General features: G+C 45.6%; 1 protein-coding gene across 2 annotated transcripts in view; it reads right to left on the reverse strand.

Moving 5' to 3' along the window:
• Positions 1-23,909, reverse strand: part of KATNAL1 (katanin catalytic subunit A1 like 1) — a 244,990-nt gene that overhangs the window by 34,716 nt on the left and 186,365 nt on the right. Inside the window, exons 11-13 of one of the 2 annotated variants that reach the window (XR_010582530.1) lie at positions 11,411-11,488; positions 1,907-2,011; positions 408-569 (exon numbers count right to left, since the gene is read on the reverse strand). The gene's annotated coding sequence lies outside the window, so the exon portion shown is untranslated. Of the gene's footprint in view, positions 1-407; positions 570-1,906; positions 2,012-11,410; positions 11,489-23,909 lie in introns of those variants that run through there. The other variant, XR_012426789.1, reaches the window with a different exon arrangement.

Here is a 23,909-nt window from a genome sequence, read left to right on the forward strand (position 1 = left end):
ACCCACACCATGTGCCTATGCTCCTGCAGCACTTCTGACTGGAAAAAAAATAGACCCCTATACTGTTAATAAGAACCACATACTCGCCCACTCAAGGTACCAGTTCTGTTGTTGACATTCCTCTATAATATGGTGTACACTCATAGCCATAACGCTGGACACACTCTTCCTATGCCTGATTAAATTCAAGTCCCATTTTTATCAGGTGTAACTTCCAGGTTATCTTAATGGGCTTCCTGTAAGGAGAAGCAATCACATTGCAGGAGGTTTTCTTTTTGTTGCCTTTTAGGTAATTGGCTTAGGAAACAAATATTATGTGTTTGACCAAGATAATTTTCTGTTTTGTATGTTGTCATTATTGAGTATTTTATGACTTAGAATAAAAGAGCTTTACAAAGTTTAAGGTTTTTATATCCATGTAACTTTCTGTGTTTTTGAAGTCTTTTGACTTCAGCTACTTGGGAGGCTGAGGCAGGAGAATCGCTTGAACCCTGGAGGTGGAGGTTGCAGAGTCAAGATCCGAGATTGTGCCACTGCACTCCAGCCTGGGCAGCAGAGTAAGATACCATCTAAAAAAAAAAAAAAAAAATCACGGGACTACAATCTAATGATAGGTGTATGAAAATTTTCCCCAGATACATCACTTTTCTCTCCATACTGATCATATAGGAATCTCAAATTTCTTAACTTCCTAAGGCTAAGAAACCAAACCAAGCCAGGCTTTAGATTTTACTTACAGTTTTAAGGTTCTTGGACCTGCCAGGAAGGGACAATTTTTACTTACCTACTGTAAGGCTGGAAACTCTTAAAGGCAGGTGATATGGTTTGGATCTGTGTCCCTATCAAATCTCATGTTGAATTGTAATCCCCAGTGGGGCTTGGTGGGAGGTGACTGGATCATAGGGACACAGTTCTCTTGAATGGTTTAGGACCATCTGCTCAGTGCTGTTGTAGTGACGGTGAGTGAGTGAGTTATCAAGAGTTATGGTGCTGAAGTGGGTGAATCACGAGGTCAGGAGATCAAGACCATCCTGGCTAACATGATGTAAACCCCGTCTCCTAAAAATACAAAAATTAGCTGGGCCTGGTGGTGGGTGCCTGTAGTACCAGCTACTCAGGAGGCTGAGGCAAGAGAATGGCGTGAACCCGGGAGGCGGAGCTTGCAGTGAGCCAAGATGGCACTACTGCACTCCAGCCTGGGTGACAGAGCGAGACTAATGAGCATTTACAACTGATAAGGAAATTTAGTTTTTCTGTAGCATACAAAAATTTAAGATAATTATAATCATGACTGACAATGCATATCACAAGATGTTGGAGTTGTAGAAATCTCATGTGATTTTGGAACATATTAAAAAAATTTTTTTTCGAGACAGGGTCTCCATCTGTCACCCAGGTTGGAGTGTAGTGGCACAAACATGACTCATTATAGCCTTGATCTCTTAGGCTCAAGTGATCCTCCTGCCTCAGCCTCCCATGTAGCAGAGACCACAGGCACACGCCACCATACTCAGCGAATTTTTAAATATTCTGTAGAGATAGGGGTCTCACTTTGTTGCCTAGTCTGGTCTTGAACTCCTGGGCTCAAGTATCCTCCTGCCTCGTTTTCCCAAACTGCTGCAATTACAGGCATAAGCCATCACACCTGGCTAGAACACATTTTAGTAACACATGTACACAAATGTAACTTAAAGGACGTTAAACACCGTTTCTTATTTGACAGTGATTCCAGTAAGATTTATCAAATAAGCCCGATCAGTTGATATCTCCACAAAATGAGAAATTCTTTGATGCTCTCCAGGGGCCCAACTTCCAAATCCTCAAGTTAATTTTAGGTTATAGATAATTTAGGATTTTGATCCTAGAAAAACCTGTCAAAGATGTCAAAAAGTTTAAAAGTACTTACACAGAATCACAGGTCATTGTAAAACACTGCTGGGCACAATCCAAATAGGTGGTGACCCCTCAGATTACGATGGTAGTTGTGGGCACTCTGAATGATGTAATTTACCTGGAGGGTAAAACAATTTTTTTTTTATCTACTGAAGGAGCTAGGTTAGGAGGGTTTCTGGAGTCTTGGTTTGGATTAGGCCCTGTTTGAAATACATATATAATATATATATTTATTTTTTATATATTTATTTATATAAATATATAATCAGAAGCCTTTCTCACATTATTAACAGAATTTCCCACTCCAGCAGCTGAGCCATCAGGGCACAACAGAGGTCCCTAGATTCCCCTCACTTGGGTGGTCCTAGACAACTGCATTGCTTTAGTCTAGCACCTTGTTGCACAGTGTGGTGTTTGTGCTGTTGCTGACATTCCCTACCGCACATGGGTAAACACTTCTGAGGTCGAATTAGAGACATCTAAGATCCTAAAGCTGGCCAAGTCTCTGAAAGGTACATCTTCAGAAAGCCTCTTGGCTGGACTTACTGGAGTAAGTTTCCAATTTCCAGATATTTTCACCTGGCTCCTCCCAATATTGGATTTCTTTTGCCCTGTGAGTCTTAATGACCCTTCACATATTTGGGCTAAGCATTTGGCTCCTCTTTAAAATTGTTCTAGCCTGTTTTAACAGGTGTCTTCAAGAGACTCCCACCAGAATCATGCTGACCCAACACCTTGATACCTTAAACTCCCTCCAGCTGGAAACTGGAACCAACTTAACCCAAGAGACTTTGATTCACACTTAACAGGTACTTGAGGGCCTCTCATAAGTAAATGGCTCTAGTTGCTCAGCTGGCTACTTGCCCTGCCACTAGTATCCCTGCACAAGACTAGAAGAACCTGGAGTAGACAGCCAACCACCCTGGTGCTGTGATGGAATGCAATCAACGTATTCAATCATCAGTGCCATCTGCGAACAGGTTTCAGTTGAGGGGGGGAATGTGAATAAATATGAACCTGAAAGAGCCAGTTCTTCAAGATGGATTCCACGTGACTAACTGAGCCTAAATTTTACATCAAGTCATTTGCTGACTACAGGTTACACGTGTTTGGAGTTCTCCAAAAAATCCACACTGTAGTTTAACTTTGGGACTCTCAGAGCTCACCTGCCCAAACCAATCAGAGCTCACCTGCCCAAACCAATCAGAGCTCACCTATCAACTTCTCAGGGCTCAACCACATCGACCCACCAGGGATCAGCTGTATCAGCCAGTCAGAACTCAGCTGCATCAACCAATCAAAACTAAACAACTATGAATCCTTCATTTGCATAAGTGGGCCTGATTAGGAGCCTGGGTGGGAACTACTCAACTATAAAACCTGAACCCTCCCTTTGATCTCTGGAATGCACTTTTGTTTTACAGGGAAGCCTGCGTCTCTCCGGTTTGCAAACTGTTCACTGGAATAAAGTCTCTTTACCCCAAATTCCTTTTCAGAGAACTTTTGTTCACAGGGCTGTCATGCGTCCTGCCTGTCACCGGCCCCTGGACTTCCTGTGGTCTCACTGGCCCTGCCAAGTGAAGCCAAGACTGGTTGAGCTTCCTCCTGGGGGGCCTTTCAAGTCCTCCTTCTGCCCACATTAAGCAGCCCACTTTGTATTTTAAGGCATGTCTCAGCCTGCCTAAAAGCACAGCCCTTTCCATTTCATATTTTATTTGATGATGCATCCAGAAAAGCAATTTGGGACTCAGTTAAACATCTCATTTCTCTTTATCAAATTTCCTTGTTGTTCTCTCACTTCAGGTTCTTGTCTCAGCAAGGACCAGGTGCTGGGTAATGTTCAAGTGTGATACCAGGAGGGAGGTTGACTTGGGAGGTGAGAGAACCAACCCGCAATTAAAGTGTCATGTGCTAAGTCCGCCATGATGTGCTTCTCTCCTCTGCTGCCATATTATTCATCCCTACCCAACCAGGAGGTCAGAAGAATTTGCTAGTGACAGTGAGATCTTCGGTCATAGAGATAAATTACTGTTTTAGGCAGTGACTCCATAGCGGGCCAGAGGGTACAGATAATAGTAAATACTCCTTTCTGATCAGCCACATTAGTCTTGTCTTTGGTAAACTGGAATTGGCCAACTGCAATGATTGAATCATGTCCCCCAAAAAGGTATGTCCAAGTCCTAATCCCCAATATTTGTGAACGTAGCCCTTTTTGGAAACAGAGTTTTTGCAAGTGTAATTAAGCTGAAGATCTTGAGATGAGGTCATCTGGTGCCCTTATAAGAGAAAGGAGAAAGAGATTTGAGATACAGAGACATGGAGGAGAGAGCCCAGAGGGGAAGGCCACGTGAGCATGAAGACAGAGACAAGCCAAGGAATGCCTGGAGCCACTGGAAGTTAAGAGAAAGGCATGGAACAGATTCTCCCCCAGAGCCTCCAGAAGGAACCAACTTTGCCAATGACTCTTTGATTTCAGACTTCTAGCCTCCAGAGCTGTAAGAGAATAAATTCTGTTGTTTTGCTGTCATATTTAAAGGCAGCCTGAGAAACTAATACAGTACCCTCCTGGGACTCCAGGACCTGTCTTGGAGAAGGTCCTTGACTGAGGTCAAGAGACCAGGTTCCAGGCCCATCCTTCACAGACTGTATCAAAGAGAATTTTATGCCAAATCCTAACCAATAAAAGCAATCAAAGTGGAGTTTATGTGCTTGAAGCATGGTGGCAGAGCTCTCCCTGGCAGCCCAGGCTGAAAAGCCTCAAACCCCACCCTCCCAGTCTCTCACTCCCCATAACTACCACCAAACACACGCTCTTGCCTGAGGCACCTCTGCAAATCTTGGGGACCCCAAAAATGGCCTGAAGTTATAGGTGCTGACATGCAGCCACTGCACCTGCCCTGACATTGGGCAGATGGGGCCTTGATGCTCAGATCCACCAGTGACGACAGGATGGCCTCAGACAAGTGGTTGCCTCTCTGAGCCTCAGTCTTCTCACATATAAAATGGGAATCCTGGTCTGCTATGGACTAAACTGTGTCCTTCCAAGATTCATATGTTGAAGCTCTAACCCACAATGTGACTCTCTCTGGAGATAGGGTCTCTAGGAGATAATTATGGTTAAACGAGGTCACAGAGTGGGACCCTAATCTGATAGGAGTGTGGCTTTATAAGAAGAGGAAGAGAACTTTCTCTTTTTCTTTTTCTCTTTCTTCTCTTTCTTTTTCTCTCCCTACCTTGTGAAGACACAGCAGGAAGGTGGCTGCCTGCAAATCAGGAAGAGAGCCCTCACCAGAATACAACCGTGCTGGCCCCCTGATCTCAGATTTCCAGCCTCCAGAACTCTGAGAAGCAAATTTCTGTTGTTTAAGCCTACCTACTAGCTTATATTAATTTGTCATGACAGCACAAGCCAACTAACGCACCATCTCACTCAGTTACTTGGAGGATTAAGTGAGAAACACAGCTACCTGCAGCAGCCAATAGTAGGCACTGGGTAACCAAGATAAGGTAACCTCCTGTGTCCCCTTTTCTTTGCTCCTGGCCCTCCCCTATCTCATCTGGAAAACCCTTCATCATTTGGCCTTGACACACCTGTTCAGCTTCACCTTCTGCCACTCCACTCCATGCATGGTTATAATAAATGAATGCAGCCATGACTTTGCACAAGCAGGTCCTTCCGCTTAGATCACCTCTCCCTTTACTTTCTTTCTACACACCACACACGTGTGCATGCATACACATACACACCCTCCACATCCTCCTGACAGACTTCTACTTATCTTTGAAGACTGTCTCAAACAACACAGCATAGCTGCTCTGTATCATCCCCCCCATGCATTGAGGCTGCGTGTCCATACCTCTCTGCCCCTGTTACCCACACTAACTTGTGCATATGTTGGGAACACACCTGTGGCAGGCCCTGTGGACAGGTGCTCTGGGGTAGCTATGGTCCTCCCTTGCTCTCAGAGCTGGGTCCTTTGTAGCAATGAATCATGCCTGCCCTGAATCCTTGCAACAATTTCCTTCCCTCAGTCAGGTGTTGGTCCAGGGTGTTACATGACCTGATTTGGCCAGTAAGCTGGAAGAGAAGGCCAGGTTTTGCCCGAGAGATGGATGCTTTCACATGCGAGTGAGACGCTCAACCCTGCAGGGGTCATCTTGTCACAGTGAGTGACCCGAAGAGTTTCAGCGATGCCAATGCATTGTTGAACTGCTGACACAATTGTGGAATCCCTTACCGCCACGCTTCTTGTTAAATTAGGTGATAAATAGCTATATTAGTTAAGTCATTGTAAATTAGAAACTCTGTTAAACACAGTGCCCTCCTCACGTTACTGTTACGGAGATTGAGTGAGGCTGTGGCCCTGACCCAGTGAGTTCTGATTGCTGAGTGCCAAGAAAAAGTGCCAAGGCTGTGCTGACCAGAACAGCTCTGGACTGCTTCACAGGACATGTCTGTGACAGAATGACCTAACATTTCATCATTGTGCTAACCCTCACGAAGATCTGTAAAGTACCTAGTGTGTGAGGGTGGCCATGTTTGACCTGAGTCAAGAATTCCTAACTTGACTAGAAGGTAACTCCATGTTTTATTCAGTTTGGGCTGTTATGACAAAGTACTGTAAACTGGAGGACTTACAAACAAATCTATTTCCCACAGTGTTAGAGGGTAGAAGTCTGAGATCAGGGCACCAGCATGGGGCTCTCTTCTGGGCTGTAGACAACTGATATGATTTGCTGTGTCCCCACCCAAATCTCATCTTGTAGTTCCCATAATCCCCACATGTCATGGGAGGGACCTTGTGGGAGGTAATTGAATCATGGGGGTGGTTACCCCCGTGCTGTTCTCATGATAGTGAGTGAGTTCTCATGAGATCTGATGGCTTTATAAGAGGCTTTTCTGCCTTTGCTCGGCAGTTCTTCTTCCTGCCACCATGTGAAGAAGGATGTGTTTGCTTCCCCTCCCATCATGATTGTAAGTCTCCTAAGGCCTCCCTAGCCGTGCTGAACACTAGTCAATTAAACCTCTTTCCTTTATAAATTAACCAGTCTTGGGCATGTCCTTATTAGCAGCTTGAGAATGGACTAATACAACAGCCATCTTCTTGTCTCCTCATATGGCAGAAAGAGGGCAAGAGAGCTCTCTGAGGTCCCTTTTCTAAGAGCATTACCCCATTCATGAAGGTTCCACCCTCATGACCTAATCCCCTCCAAAGGCCCCACCTCCTAACACCATCACACTGGGGGTTAGAATTTCAACACATGAATTCTGGGGCAGGGGACAGGACACAGCCTTCAGTCCATAGCACCTCATGAAGGTATGTCTCTTCTAATGTTTCTTACTATTCTCCTCCCTTGCTCTCTTTTTATTATATTTCTATTTTTATGTTTTTGAGACAGAGTCTCGCTTTGTTGCCCAGGCTGGAATGCAGTGGCACAATCTCGGCTCACTACAATCTCCGCCTCCGAGGTTCAAGTGATTCTCCTGCCTCAGCCTCCTGAATAGCTGGGATTATAGGAGCGCACCACCACGCCTAGCCAATTTTTTGTATTTTTAGTAGCAATGGGGTTTCACCATGTTACGTATGGCTGGTCTCAAACTCCTGATCTCAGGTTATCCGCCCACGTTAGCCTCCCAAAATGCTGGGATTACAGGTGTGAGCCACCACACCTGGCCTATATCTTTAACCTCCCAAAGCTTCCATTTTTCTTACATGTAAAGTAGGCATGATCATAATCCTGACTTTGTAAGGTTTAGAAATAACATATAAATCATTAGCATTGGGCTATCCATGAAACAGGCACTTAAGTTGTAGAAACTGTCATCACTTCCAGTTGTATGAGTCTTAGCCTTGTGACAAAATTGTGAAACAGGCCACTACTATCACTTTTAGACTCAAGGATCACGGATGCCTTGTTCAGTGGGACTGGAGAAGCAAACCAGGGATAAATTTGGTGCTGAGCTCGTGCAGCAAGACCCAGACCCCGCGCTGCTGTTCAGACCAACGTCCCCTCCTGGTGAAGTGAGTTGTAAAAAGACATCCAGGTTGGAGCCATAATTAGAAATGACTGAGAGCCATAAGTGAAAACAGCAAGCTTTTACTCATCAATAGTGGTCATTTATTTCAGAGAGAAAAGACAGATTTCAAAAGACATTGGAATTGGAAATGCATCCAGGATCCTCAGCCTGAGTGCTGAGAAGGTGTGGAAGCGTAGCCTGACATTCCAAACTGGAAGCCGTCCCTCTTTGCCAAGCAAGGTCACCACCAGGGAACTCCTCCCAGCCTCCAACAACCCCGTCACTGGGAACCCTTAGCCTCTGTCCAGACACCGCGGGCCCAGTTTTCTCAAGGAGACTCCTGGCATTTCGAAAGCAAACCATCTTTCACTTTTCTCTCCTGGATGAAAACGCTGATTTTTTTAAAAAAGCTCCTTTTAAAGAGATTTCCATTGTGAACATCCTTACACCTGCACAAATACACTCATCTGGCCAGTTGCTGTTCAGTAAAACAGTGCCAGAGACAACACTCACCTACACTCCTCCACCTCTTGTCCTGTCCCCCTCCTCCCCCCACGTTAGGTTGGGGCTGCAGGACTAGTGTGGCCAACGAAATCTGAGCAGCAGTTTCGGGCTCCCGCCCAGGCTGAGGTCATTAAGAGCTAGCCTGGCTCTTCCATCTCTTTCTTTCCCTGTCCTGGAGGCCTCCATCTCTCTCATCCTCTGCAGAGGAGTAACTGCAAGAAAGTGGAGAACCACCTCACCCACATCAGGCTTTGAGAGTGAGATCTAAACCTGAGACTTGAAAGTTTGTCTACTGTGGCCACTACCATTAGTACCCGAACTAATAATATAGGGTCAGTTTTCAGACAGCCCCTTTCACATTCTCAGAAGCAGATGCAATTTTCTATCCCACGCTCACATCTCAAGCTTGTATGGAGCCTCCACTGTGTGCCAGGCACTGCTGGCATGGGGATTAAGAACGTGAGTAAATCCCTCCCAAACCTTCCCTAAAGGATTGTGCCATCTATTAGGACAAGACAGACACATAATGAGCTCACACTCCTGGACAGATCTGTCTCGATGGTGTGGGCAGAGTAATGATCTCTGAGGAACTGTCTCCCGGCTCTCGTTTCAGCAAATCCAGAGTAATCACGGGTGCTAACAGGAAATGTTAGTATTAAAGAGTGTACTTTATTTGGTCAGGCATATTTTATTGAATCACATTCAATTAGGCTATTAATGGATTCTTAATTCTTCATTTAATGAGCACATACTGACCCAGGCACATTCCTGGTGGAGACAGACCCCATCCCAGGAAAGACAGAGTCAAGTAGAAGTTCAATAAGCAAATAAACTCACAGGAAAATGTGTGTTCTCTCGAGTTATGAAATCAAAAACAAAGCAGGCTTGAGGGGTCATTTGATACCTACTAGGTTGTTTAAAAAAAAAAAAAAAGTGTTTGTATAAAACATCTGTATTAGTTTGCTAGGGCTTCCATAACAAAATACCACAAACTGAGTGGCTTAAACAAGAGAAATGTATTGTCTCACAATCCTGGAGTCCAGAAGCCCAAGATCAAGGTGAGGGCAGGGCTGGTTTCTTCTGAGGACTGAGGCAGCCTCAGCCCCAGGCCTCTGTCTCCAGCTTCTGGGGCTTCACAGGCAGTCTCTGTGCTCCTCAGTTTATGGAGGCTTCACCCCAACTCTGCCTTCATCTGCACGTGGTCCCTCCCTGTCTGCACACTTGTCTCTGCGTCCAAATTTCCCCCTTTTTTATAAGGACAACAATCATATTGGATTAGGACCCACCTTAATGATCTCATCTTAATTTGGTCATCTGCAAAAACCTTATTTCCAAATAAAGTTACATGGAAAAGCTCTGGTGGTTTAAGCTTCAACGTCTTTAGAAGACACAGTCAAATCCTAACGATACCAGCTCTGGCGATACTGAGTTGAAACTTGTCTGCTCACACAATGATGTTTGTAGCAATAAAAATAGCTGTAAAATGTTAGGGAAGCAATATGGTAATGTGCAGCAGTAACTATCAAGATGAATAGCCTTTGGCCGACAGGATCCACTCCCAGGGATGTATCTCACACCTGCCGTGCAGGTCAAATCAGGATGTTAGTCTCCCCAGGGGTACACAGCAGTGAGTGGAAAGGACTCAGCGCTGTGGGTTACAAACATTTTCCTACACCCACCATTTTAATCATATTTCAGTATATGTATATTTTGTAGTCACCGTTTATAGCCCTCAAATGTGCATTTTCTATTGCTACTAGAACTTTGGTGGGAATGTTTGAAAAGATCTGTCTTCAGGAAATAATTCAACATAAGCCAAAACCTCCAGATACAAAGATGATTACTGCAGCATTATTGCTATTCCCAAACTAGAAACAAGGACCCATTCCAGCTATTATTTGCCAAACACCTTCTGTCTGTCAGGCATTGTGCTAGGGCCTGGGGATGCAGTGGTACAATGGCATTCCTAGTCCCTATTTGCAAACAGCCTGTGGGTTCCCATTGATGAATGATTCAATACATTATATTCTTAACATGTTAGCATAACATGCAAGCATTAAATGGTAACTAAGAAAAATGTAAATACATTTAAAATTAATAAAGATTTCATTGAAAACGGCATATTACACTATAACTATTTGAAATATGCATGCTTGTTGACTTTTGTCTGTTTTGTTCACTTCTGTATCCCTGATGCTGAGAACAATGCCTGGCATGTAGTAAGAGCTTAATAAAACTTTGGTACTGACCAACATGGTGAAACCCCGTCTCTACTAAAAATACAAAAATTAGCCGGGTGCGGTGGCGGGCGCCTATAATCCCAGCTACTCAGGAGGCTGAGGCAGGAGAATCACTTGAACCTGGAAGGCGGAGGTTGCAGTGAGCCAAGATTGTGCCACTGCATTCCAGCCTGGGCAACAGAGCGAGACTCTGTCTCAAAAAAAAAAGAATTTGGTGAACTGAATCAATGTACTGAGGACTGGGAGGTTATACGCAAAATAAAAATAATAAAAAGAAGCCATTGTTGTACTTGGGTCATAGAATCATGAGTATGTTTTCTTCCTTTTTTCCAAAAAAAAATTTTATGCAGCTGTTACTACAGTTTGTTGAAAATAAGATAATAATTAAAAATAAATCCTAGATGTGTCTAGTATTCATATATCAAGGGAATGCAAATCCTGAAAAAATTGAAAATAAAAGCACTATGGCTCCAGGACTGCCCCCTCAACCCCCCACTGCCTCCAGGAGGACGCCATTGCAGGGGGCAGAGGTTAACGTGAGAAGTAATGAGCCCAGGCTAAGAAAGTGTCGGGTCTCAAGGAAGGGCTGATTCTCCAGACTTTCTCACCTTGCATGCCCAATTTCTCTTCTCCAATTATCCTAATGTTGCACTGGCTTCTGCCCCACCCTTATTTTTTCTTACTCTTCTAAAAGAAGAGTGAGACTTGTTATCCCATGATGGAGTGACTTTCAGACAAGTTTAGGAAAGCCTACCTTGAATAAGGAGCTGGTATGGTCAATTAGTTGTGACAGGAAGATGGCACTGCTAATTCTCCTGGCAAAATGATATGCCTGCACAAATAAAAACCAAAATGAACTCTCAAAGTCCCACTGTCCCTCCCCAGACAGTCAAATGACTCAAGTCAGAAAGCTGGTGGTTCTCCTGGACAGCTTCCTCCCTCCCTCCTGCCTGCCAACATACACATAACCAATCCTTCCCCGAGCCTTCCGGATTCTGCCTAAAAGAATATGTCTCAAATTCTTCCACTCTCTTCACTCTACACCATCACCTGAATCCAAATAGCCTCAGAAAATCTCACCTGGATTTCTGCAACACCCACTAACTGGTCTCACTGTTTCTACTATTGGCCTCTCTGATCCATTTGCTACACAATAGACAAAGATATATTTTTTTAAAACACAATGCAGATTACGTCACTCTCCTGCTCCATGTCACTGCCTTCAGTGGTGCCCATTTCACTTGGGATAAAATACAAAATCCTTAACATGGATGCAAGGCACCTATGTTCTACCCCCATCTGACTCTCCAGCCCTTCTTCCTGCAGAACTGCCCCTCATGCACTTCGCTGGCTACACTGGCCTTTTCAGTCTCTCAAGTTGAGTCAAGCTCTCCTGTGCCTCTTCATAGAGGTTAGAAATCCTTGTTACACTTTCAAATAGGACTCAGGACTTTTATTTCATGCAGTTATCTAAATGCATAAATTTCTTGTTTGTGTGATTATTGGTTATTGGTTTAATATCTGTCTCTCCCATTAGCCTACAACCTCTATGAGGGCAGAGAACATGTCTGCTTTGTTCGCCACTGTACACCCACCCAATGCCTAGCAAGGTATCGGCTCATGGTGAGCCCTCATCACATATTTGTCAAATAAATTATTAAGTGAACAAACCCAGATATCAGTTATATCACAAGAAATATTTCCTGGTTATGCCCTTAACCTGTTGCATCCAAATTTATTCAAGAGTTACATGATGAAGAGCAAACAAAACACATAATTCTTTTGCTAACGTGGAGGATGCATTCCAAGGACATACTTCTTGGTTTGACAGTTCATTTCCAGAGGCAGAAATATTGCAGGCAATCAGATGTGGCCCAAGGCACTAGACAAGGGTTTATCTTGCAAACATCATGAAATACTTTATAAATTAGGCAATTTCAGGCTGCAAGGGATAAAGACATACTCAGCTTGTCTCAGTGGAGGTCTATCAGTTAGGATTCTTAATATTGCATGTGACAAAAGACCTAATTCAAGCTGCATTAAACAACAAAGAGGATGTATTGGCTTCATAACTGAAAAGTCTAGACACAGGACTGTCCTTCTTCAGGAAAGGCATGATTCTGTGGCCTACTGATGTACCAGGGGACAAGTTCCCCTCTGTGGTTTACTTGCCAGCCATGCATTTCTTTGACCTTAGGTTGCACAAGATCATTCAGGTTCTCCTTTCATGGAAATAAAAGGGCTGCAGCCACCCACCCCACCCTCTCATCCTCACATCCCCTGAGCTAGAGAAGAGAGCATCTTTCTTCCAGAATCTTCTGCAGTGAGTCTCAAACCTGACTGATGAGCAGAATCACACGACAAGCTGATTTCTAGAGTCCCATGCCAGCATCTCCACCCAAACTTGGTGTATCTGGTATATAGCCTGAGAATCTTCAATTCTTGAATATCCTTTACAGAAAACTCTAAAGGAGAAACCGAAATTGTCCCATAACTCCACCATTCAGATGACACTTACTGAAGTTCTCCACCAAAAGTAGTCAATGCACAAAGTAGGAAAATCAAGCAGTACTGAATGAAAGGTAAGAACCTATCTTCCCATCCTTCCCTCAAAGGTGCCACTGTTATCAGCTTCTTGTAGATATTCCATTGAAAAAGAATTTGTGCATTTACCAAAGTATATGGTGTATCATTTTAAAAGCTGTGTGGAAAATGGATTACACCATTTATACTGTTCTGCTGCTTGATTTTTTCATTGCACAACATAACTCAGAGACTGCTCTATATCAGCAAATGGAGTTCCTACTAAATCTCTTTAAAAGATTTAAGAGTGTGCCACAGTTTATTTATCCAGGTTCCTATTGATGGACACTGAGGTTGTTTGCTATACAAATAACGCTGCCATGGGCATCCATCCTTGTTGACATTGACACTCTTTTGTGGGAAATTTCAGAGTCAGCTCCTATCAGTAGAATTGCTGGGTCAAAGGTTACTCATGCTTTAAAAATGTTGGTGTATGTTGACAAAATTCCTTTAGTTGAAATTTCCTAGTCTGGTCTCTATTACCATTTGGAACTTCACAAATGGTGCCCTTAGTTACATATGGGTGTCTTATGGCGCCACGGGGTGGGGGTGCTGGTAATCAATGTTTTCAAAAGTTCATCATGTGATTTAGAAGCTCAAGCAGGTGTGAGAGCCACCGCCCCACCTTGTCGCACAGGTGCCAAAATCCACCAAGGTTGCATTCACTGGCATCTGCTTCCATACTCTCATAACAATGGGCATCATGAAACTTCATAATTTTTGCTAATCAGATTCATGAAAAGTGGGCTGGCATTGTTCTGATTTGCATCTCTTTACTTCTGAGGAAGGATGAGCAGCTCTTCACGTTACTTGATCATTGGTATTTCTTTTCCATGTTCTGCCAGTTCAGATTCCTGGCCCAGCATTGACTGAGTTGTTTGTATATTTCTTATTTATAGACATTCGTTGCAAATCAAAGAAATTAGTGCGTCTTCCATCTGTGCTCCAAATACTGTTTTCCCCTTGTTTATAATTTCTTCCGACTGATTCATGAGTTTGCTTGTTTAGCTTTACAGAAGGTTTTTGCTTCGTTCTGTTTTAGTATGGTGATATTTTAAAATCTTTGGTCTTTACGGTTTCTGGAGGAATCAAGTTTTTAAAACTCCCCAGATGATTCTGATGAGTTTGAGAGTCACTGTCTTACAGGATATAAATAAGGAACAGAATACAGTCCCTACCCTTTGGGGTTTACAACTGTATGGGAGAAAGACGAGCTTATACATAAAAGAGAAGAAGGGATAAAGGGCACTGAGAAGTTTCAAATGAACCATGCAGATTCTTGGCTTGGCATCAAGAGCCTGCCCACTCCACGCTCCTCTCCTCAGCACCCTTCCCTCTCAGATCCTTGTGGAGGGGAGTGGGAGATCCCATCAGGCAGCAGAAGGCAGAGAAGAGTCAGCCACACAGTGGAGGGGAGGTGGCCAGGGCGGCAGCGCAGAACAGTGAAAGCAAAGCCTTCAGGCCTGGGAGCACAGGCTCCTGGTCTCAGAGCGCTCTTAGAGGCCATCGTCCCCCTCCTACCTCCAGGGTCCAGGAGGCCTGACTGCAGGGATGGCCCTGCCCTCTTCTGGACATGCCGTGAGATAGAGTCCTTTCCTCTTCTATCTTGCCCATCCTTAGACAATCAAGTAATAAAAGGAACACCTGAGTCAGTTTTTGCTTTGTTCCATTAGAAATTCTGAGAAAGGTTGGATTTCCATGGGTTTCAGTGGGGAAAGGAGAGCATCAAGTTTCATGGAGGGAACCAAAGAGAGTTCCAGCCTGGGGCCTCTGGAGGGAAAGAATTGGTTCTCACTCAACCCCCGTTTCCCTCACAGCTTCTAGAACAGGGTCCTAGATTAGATATACTGCATCTTGAATGAATGAATCAATCAATGGGAATGTATTTGAGCTGGGCCTGGAAAGACTAAGGATGAGGACCATTTCTTTCTTTTCCTAGTGAAAAAGAGTGTCTGACACACAGTAAGTGCCTAATAGTGTTGATGTGAATTATCAGGGGGGGTGAGGATGATGGTGTGAGCAAAGGTGCAGCATTAAGAACACGAAAATCACATTCACAGGACAGTGAGGGTAGCTTATTTAATGAAAGAGTCTGTGAAGAAAGTACACATAGAAAAACAAGTTGGGAGCCTCAAATGCCAGGTAAGGAAGGTGGAACTCTGTCTACAGGTAGAGTCACTGATGACTGTGTTCAGGCTATGACATGGTTAAAATCAGTGTTTTAGGAAGACTTGTTTGGTGACAAAAAGCAGGATGGATTAGAAGTTAAAAGGAAACTCAAAAACACATTTGCTTATTATCGTCTTCTTCAAAAAATGTAGTCATATTCAGGACATTAAAATAATCCAATAATATTGATTCAATTATGAACCCAATAATAATATTTGATTATGAAACATAAGAATAAACCCATCACCCCACATGCGACCTAGAGCCTTGCCAATACTACCAAAGATACCTGTGCCTGATACCATTTGGTTTGGGTGTGATTTCTACACAAATCCATTGGATTGACTTTCTTCCCTCCATCTGATTCTAGTCTTCCTGAGGTCCAAGAACACCTTCCAATTCCAGCTCCATCATACCTGGAGTCCTCCCACCCTAGCATTCAGGATGCACTACAGGTAAGATGAGAATGAGCATGTGATGATGAATAACAGATCACTCAGGATTTTGAAATGTATAAGTAAAATTATTTTCTACAGCTTTAATTACGGTGACTCATGCAATTTTGGTGTAATTAGCCTTTTATTCTTACTCATTTTAATTATGAAATAAATATGCAAATTTATGCTAATAGTATAGTTAAGCAAATTATCCACTGCATTTGAGGAAGCACTCAGGCAAATTTTAAAATGGGATCAGAGTTCTGACAGTTACAGAAATGGACATAAAAACAATGGGCAGAGTTCCCTGAATGCACAGTGAACACGGCCCTAGAGATAGAGCTTTCATGAACATGTGCTGAGACGTTCCGAGAGAAATGAATTTTCCCGTCCGTTCCTGCTGGGCCTCCTGGATTCAGATCCAAGCCTGTATCTCTGGGTCTGCTTGTGTGCTAAAGCTCCCAAGGATATGAACTGAGCCAGACCACCTGTGTTCCCAGGCTTTCCAGAAACACAAGGGGCAATGTGACTGTTGTCTAACTGTCAGTTACGGTGTACTGCTTCTGTGCACTGGTGTTCCGTAATCTCACTGAAGCTGCGATGCCTGCGGTCAAGACTCAACCAGGGGTGGAGTTAAGAATCACCACCCAGCAACAAGAGTCATCGCAAAATAACTGAAGTTCCTTATATGCATTCTCAAATGCTATAACAGAGACACGTGGCCCACAGATACACTTCCTTAAATTTCTTTCCCTTTCCATCTATTTTCCTCATACTCCAGCACCTCTCTCCTCAAGGTTTCCTGAAGAACTCCTCCCCAGCCATAGCTTAAGTAAGCAGAGGGGCATTCTGACCATGGCGGCCCCCTTCCAGGGCAGCAGAGGGCGAGTCAGTTGAGATGCCAAGCCCTCTCTGATGGGCAGGGGAGCGAGGTCCGGGAACGCTCATGCATGACGCATTGTCATTGCATCCTCACTGTTGACTTTCATGGATGTGTCAGACCATGAGCCTTGGCAGTGGAGAAACCAGGCGTCTGCAGACAGAAGCCCAGCCATAGAATAGCAAGTCACACAGGCCTGTATTGCCTCACAATGCAACACGTATAAGCGGCTGTGGGACTCCCTGCACTCAGCACCAGTGATGAAATCTGTCAGCAGAGATGTAAAGAATCATCTGATATGGCCGGGGGCAGTGGCTTATGCTTGTAATCCCAGGGCTTCAGGAGGCTGAGACAGGAGGATTGCTTGAGGCTAGGAGTTTGAAACCAGCGTGGGCAACACAGTGAGATCCTATCTCTACAAAACATTTAAAAATTAGCACGACATGGTGGTGTACACCTGTAGTCCCGGTTACTCAGGAGGCTGAGGCAGGAGCCTAGGAGTTCAAGGCTGCAGTGAGCCATGATGGCACCATTGCACTCCAGCCTGGGCGACAGAACAAGACTTTAAGAAAAAAAAAAAGGAAGCAGGGGAAATCATCAGATATAAATAAATGTTAAGGTTATAAACCCAAGCATCACTAGCAGCTACCACTTTTAATAAATCTGAGAAAAACACCCTCCTTTGCTGGCTCAGAGCCATGCCCAGGTTGTCTTTAGCTGTGGCCATGTCTCCCAGCCACCCCCATTGCTGCCATCTCCGGGGTTGTGCCCCTCCCTCCTCACTGTGCCCTATTAAAACAATCATCTGTAAAGCCACAAAGTGAGGGCTCAGACTAAACCTTGAACACATCCTTGTAAACGCATGGGCTGGCCTCCAAGGCAGTCCTGTCCCCTGCTGGGACACTGCCCACCCTGTAGTTCCTACCCTCTGCCGTGTTTCTCGGGTCCATTTTTGCGGCTGGCACAGAGAGGGGCAGCTCCAAGTGAGACGGGAAGGTGAAGTGGGTTGTGAAAAGAGACTCCCTCCTTCACACCTGAGGATTGGATCTTACCCAGATCGCTTTTCCCTCACAGAGAAACTCCCCTGGCCCGGTTTCCCATATTGATCTAATCAGCAGTCCAAACACAATTTCAGGACTGCCAAAACAAGACCCGCAGGCCTGACACAGACAATTAACATAAGTCAAGGCACCCCACCTGCCACATCCCGTCTCTCCCCGATGTCTCGTCAGGACGTTAGCAAAGCCAGTCCCCGTTCCGGGCTGCAGTATCACCAGGAGCACGCTGTTGAGCGGGGGACTCCTGACACGAGGCTGGAAGCTGTAATTACCCAGCGTATAATTTCGTTGCTAAATGGATTGTTTACAAAGGTGTGCATGATGAAATCACAGGCATGGTAGAGCAGAGAGGTAGGCGGGTCCGGGAGCAGGCAGGCAGTCATTAACGCCCCACCTCCCTCCAGGCTCCCACCTGCCTACTGCCGCCACCACAGCAGACTCTGACCTCGCTGAGTCACCTGGGCCTCGTGTTCCATGATGTTCAGGAAGTACCTGGCCTTCCTCCCTGAGGTTTCATCTGGTAATAACCCCAGCAGAAGCAGACTCACCTTGGCACGGCACTGGGGATGGAGTTCTGACGTCACAGGCCCTTGGGGTTAGCCTGCAAGGAAAAGGAGCCTAGCAGAAATCTTAGTGGCCCAAGAGGCCAGAAGGGGAAGTCAAAGTCACAGTTCATTCCAGGCAGGTGCTCCATGGGGGTCCCTCCAAAGGGATCAGGCCTGGAGCATGGGCCGCTTCACACATCCACCCGCAGCTGAAGCGAGGAAATCGAAGACCATCTCATTAAATTTGCGGGGAACATAAGGAGGAGGGGAGAAGGGACATTGCCTTCTCGGCACAGTGGCTGAGATGTCAAAGAGTCTTTCTAAGATCAGAAAAATGACTTGTCAAAAACAAGCTGACACGCAATAAGGACAAGGAGAGGTGGCCCACTTGAAAATCTGCAAAAAGCTAAGGACACAGAATGTGAATAATGGGATAAACATACAAAACCCCAGGAGGTCAGATTATATCTCAGCTCAGAGGTGACTTTGTAAATAAAACACTATTGTAAAACAAAAAAGCGTAAACTCTAACATAATTTATGTATGTCCATTTATGCTAAAAGAATTTAAGAAATTAAGAATAAAAGAATTTACCAAGAAATAATCATTCTAGTGCTAACAATCCAAACTTTGGAAAGGCATGGGAGAATCAGACAGGGTCTGTGAACAGGAAACAAAAATGGCAAAGAGATGCAAAGTTCCAAGAGTGAAGAAACGGTAACTCATTCAAAAGCATTCAACGCATTCAGGTGTTCATGCTACACAAAGGCAGGTGCGAGGTGGTTCGGTCCTGACAGCACACTCGCTGTTCTTGGGAATTCTAGGCAACGCGGTGCTAATTTCTGTCTAACACGGGTCTTTCTGGACCTTATCTTAGGAATTTAGTTAATAAAGCACTGAGATATTATTAACAGAAGTTTCACTTGCAGTGTGGTCCCACCGGCCCTGCCAGAAACCCACAAAAACACTGGTGGCTGGGCGGTCGCAACCAGCTCCCCTCTCTCTGTGACAGCAACACTCAGCAGATATTCATGGCACCCCCTGGACTGCAGCGTGATGGAAACCCTGAGCACTCATATGACAAACACGATGAGGTCTGTTCCAGCCTCGCAGAAGTGAGTGGTAATAAAGGAAGCTACAAGAGTATATGGTAAATTCCAGCCAACATCGGGGGCCTTGAGGATGGACAGGACAACTCTCCACTTTAGCAGGAAGGCAAAACATGACCGGCAAGACACTTTCATTTCCAGCGGCCACAGAGCAGCCTGAGATGGTCCAGAAGCCCAGAAGCCGCTCTGTCCAGGGACCTGCCCCGTCATCCTCCCAGGCGGAATGAAGGCCAAATAGCCCAAGAGACGGCCATGTAGTCCAGCCACCGACCTCTTGTTCCATCCGGCCTGACTGCTGACTCTGAGCCTGTGGTCCAGAACATCCCAGCCTGCCCCCTGTTGAGTGAAGAGTTTGGGTCTAGTCCCTTCTCTCCATTGTCCTCACACAGCTTCTAAATTCCTGCCATGGAGATGCAGGGGCCAGTCTCAAGCTACTACTAAGACAGATGAGACCCTTGCTCCCTTCCGGTGAGCCCAGCCACCTGCAGGGTTCCCGCTGAACCTTGCTGCTTCGTCTCAGAGGATCCTGGGTCTGCACATGCGCAAACAGCAGCTGGACTTCGGCAGCTTCCATTATGAAGGGAGGAGCCACCAAGACGGAAGGAGGGGGCAGCATTGGTTCCTACGTCCCAGAAAACATCAGAAACATGCGCCTGATGCACATGACTCCATCCATCCTCTCTCCACCCACAGGAGGAGGGCTCCTAACACCAGCCACACTGAACAGATGAGGCAACTGAGGCACACACTGCTCACAGGGAGCTGGGAAGACCTAGGATTTCCCGCGGGAGGCTGGCACCAGAGTCTGTGCTCTGAACCATGCTGCACACTGGCATCAGGTGAGCACGGCACTCACTGACTTACTGTTCAAACCTAAGGTGCTTCAGTGTGAATTCATTAATCTCTCCATTCATAAAAAAGTCAAAATAAATGAATAAAAACATTTATCAAGTACCTGCCTTATGCCATTCATTTTGCTGGTAGTGGAATCTTTTATGTGAAATGAATACCTTTTGAATGCCACTAGTTTTAATCCTCACAACCAATAAGGTAGGTAGTATTAGTAATTTTCCTATTACTATTATTATTTGAGACAGAGTCTCCCTCTGTCATCTAGGTTGGAGTGCAGTGACAGGATCACAACGCATTGCAGTCTCAACCTCCTGTGTTCAAGGGATCCTCCTGCCTCAGCTTCTAGAGTAGCTGGGACCACAGGTGCATTCCGCAACATCTAGCTAGCTTTTTTGTTGTTGTTTCTTGTTTTTTGTAGAGACAGGGTCTCACTGTGTTATCCAGGCTGGTCTCAAACTCCTGGCCTCAATCAATCCTCCTGCCTTGGCATCCCAAAGTGCTGGGATTACAGGCTTGAGCCACTGCACCCAGCCATACATTTTTTCACTTTAGAAAGAAGGAAATGGAGGCTCAAAGAGTTCACCTATGAACCCCACTTTGCTTGGACAGTGATTCAAACAAAGGCTTGCTGGAAAGAGCCGGCCCCTCAAAGGGCTGACAGAAGACAGTTTAATGAAGAGATGATTTACAGAGGCCTGGGGAGGCATCAACAAACCAACTAGGGCTAGCAGAGTTGGAAGCCGTTTCACCCTGAAGCCTGAAGGGGCAAAGGCAGAAAGTGGTGTTCTAGCAAACCAGGGAGAGCTAGCAGCAGGGCGCGGGGCTGCCTAAGTGGAGCTGGGGCCCCAGAAGGACCCACCACTGCCAGCAGGGGGAGACACCCTCACTTCTCTCCCTTCCATCCAATGGCCAAGCCCAGCTAAGAAGAGGGCAAGAGAGGGGAACAGGGACTGGAGCATGTCACAAAGAACAGCCTCTAGGGGTCTGCACAGGGCAGAGAAGGACAAATAACCAATGGGGAGGGGAAATAGTTGGAGACCGTCCAGCACGAATGGTGAAACATGGAGCCAGGATTGGGAATCACTGCACAATCCAGCTTTTCCCAGTGAGTATAAGAGTGCAGAGCGCTCTGTTAAAAGATAAGCCTGATGTGACTCTAGACCCCATAGACTAAAGACAGTATGGATGGTTTAGGAGAACATTTTCAAGTAATGCGTAAACCATTTGTTGTCCTGCCCTTTCCTTTGTACACTAAGATGGAGGAGACACCGCTGTAACCTACAGCCCCCCTCTCCCAACCTGGCAATACCCCAGGGGAACAAATGAATGAGAAGCTGTGGGAGTCATTTCTGTAGCAATATCCTGATGCGGCACGGCTCCAAACCCAGAACTTACATTAAGGTGCAGCGCCACAGTTCTTGGCCTGGGGAATTTGGCATAAAAAGCATTACAGGTCACAAACACCTTTTCATCTCCTTCTCTGCGGAAGCCCCTCTTTTTCCAACATTGTGCCATACAACTCAATTGACACGGTGCCCCGCCTACAGACATGCTAGTGTACTCAGCAGAAACGTGACACTTTGCTCAGTCACTGCGGAGGGAGAGCCTGCACCTGGGAGGCAGGGAGCCCTGCGGGAACGAGGGGAGGAGGAGATTAGGGAGCACGTGCTCTCCCAAAGAGAACAGCCACTGAAGATATTTAACAGAAAAACGAGAGCGCCTGGTAGTAATCATTTCAGCATCAATCAATTATGATTCCTCGATTAGATTACATACTGCTCATTACCATTAAAAAACAAACAAACAAAACCCCTGACTTTTCCATTAGAGTCAGAGCAGTAGGTTTCATTTTGATTGAAGAAATCCAACTTCAAGAATGACCAAACGCATACCAGCTGAGCCTGCAGACATTTTGTTTCCTCCCTGCCTCTACCCGGGGCGTCATCTAGCGTCCACTGGCCGGTATTACACTCTCCTGCCAACCTAAGCCTTTTCCTCCAGAGTTGGTTTCAGTAGAAAATCATGAGACCTGATAGGAGAAAAAAAAAATTGGCCTCAATGATAGATATTTTTCAAAAGTGGTTGAGCAATAAAGACTTCCCATTTATTGGATTTCACACATGATTTTGCTTGAGCCAAACCAAAGACTCATGACTCCTAAAAAACAATGAATAGACAGAGTGTTTGGACATTTTTCTCAGGGCTCTCTGTTTTTAGGAAAGATGTTTATGTGCAAAAATAAAAACCTGACTGATTTACATACGGAATAGGAACACACATTTTTCGAGGTGTGGCATCTTACAAGTAACCTTTACTTGGACCCCTCTTAGGAGCTTAATTTTACCCCTTCCCCCAAAAAATATTGTGTTGCCGTCACAAACCCTAGTGCCTCAGAATGTAACTGCATTTGGAGACAAGATCTTTCCAGAGTTAAGATGAGGTCTTAGAGCGGGCCTTAATCCCATCTGACTGGTGTCCTCATACAAAGAGGAAATCTGGACATAGACACGTGCATGCACAGAGGAAAACCCATGTGAGCACACAGCAAAAGGCAGCCAGGAAGGCCCAGGAGAAACACGCCCGGACTACATCTTGATCTCGGACGTCCAGCCTCCAGAACAGTGAGAAAATCTACGTCTGTGGTCTAAGCCACCCAGTCTATGATATTCTATTATGCCTAGCAAACTAATATAAACTTTCCCCACCCCCTAAGCCGGGCAAATGTTAGGTGACTTTGATGCTAAGAGTGCCTGAAGCAAACTCTTTATCTCCTCGTTTTATACACAAGGAATCTTGAACCGCTCTTGAACCCGGAAGTGTCTGGCAATTTCTTGGGGATCCCACTTTGCCCACTCCTCGCCCCCGTCAATAGGGGAGTTGTTACCTCTTAAACTTCTCCAGGAACCTCTCCTCTCTGGGTGGAGGTTAAGGGGACTCAGACCCGTCCTCAGTCGGGGAGTTAAGTGACAGGGCTGCTGCTGGCCCAGCCTAGGTATGTAAGCTTTGGCAAATGACCAGGCCTCGCTGAGCCCTGATTTTATCCTCTGTAAAATGAGAGTGATCAGATTGCTTGGAGCACGGAAGGCGCTCAGTGCGGGGCTTAGCGCGGGTCTGGCTCATCGTAACTGCTCTCACGTTCAACGAGCCGCTCCCTAGCAGGAACGTGGACCCGAGAATTCCCAGACTTCCTCTAGTCAGTGTTTAGAACCCCGCCCCCCCCCCTTTATCTTCAAAGGAGAAGGGAGAGCAGTGGGTTACAGGAGTCAGCTTTTAAATACCCCTGCTCTCCCTTAACCACAGACCCTGGGGAGTTTCCCCAGCTGAAAACGAAGTTTAGAAAATTGCTTGCAATGACCCGTGATTTCAAGGGCCCCAGTGAATGATAGACCTATTGAGGATAGGGCCCCCTGGCTGGAAATTTAGAAACAATTTGTTTTTGGGAGAGGAAAAAAAGGGCAGAGAGGCATGAGTGCTTGCAGGGGATGGCTCTGGAAGGACACTGCAGCGAGGCTGCCAGACTCTTTGGAACCGCAGCGCCGACGCAGCCATTTCCCAGGGAGATCAATCCTCTGGCAGGTCCATTTCCTCCGCCGCGCGGGCGGCTGCGGGAGGCGGCGGCG

The sequence above is a fragment of the Macaca fascicularis genome, chromosome 17, assembly GCF_037993035.2.
Source record: "Macaca fascicularis isolate 582-1 chromosome 17, T2T-MFA8v1.1".
Classification (NCBI taxonomy): domain Eukaryota; kingdom Metazoa; phylum Chordata; class Mammalia; order Primates; family Cercopithecidae; genus Macaca; species Macaca fascicularis.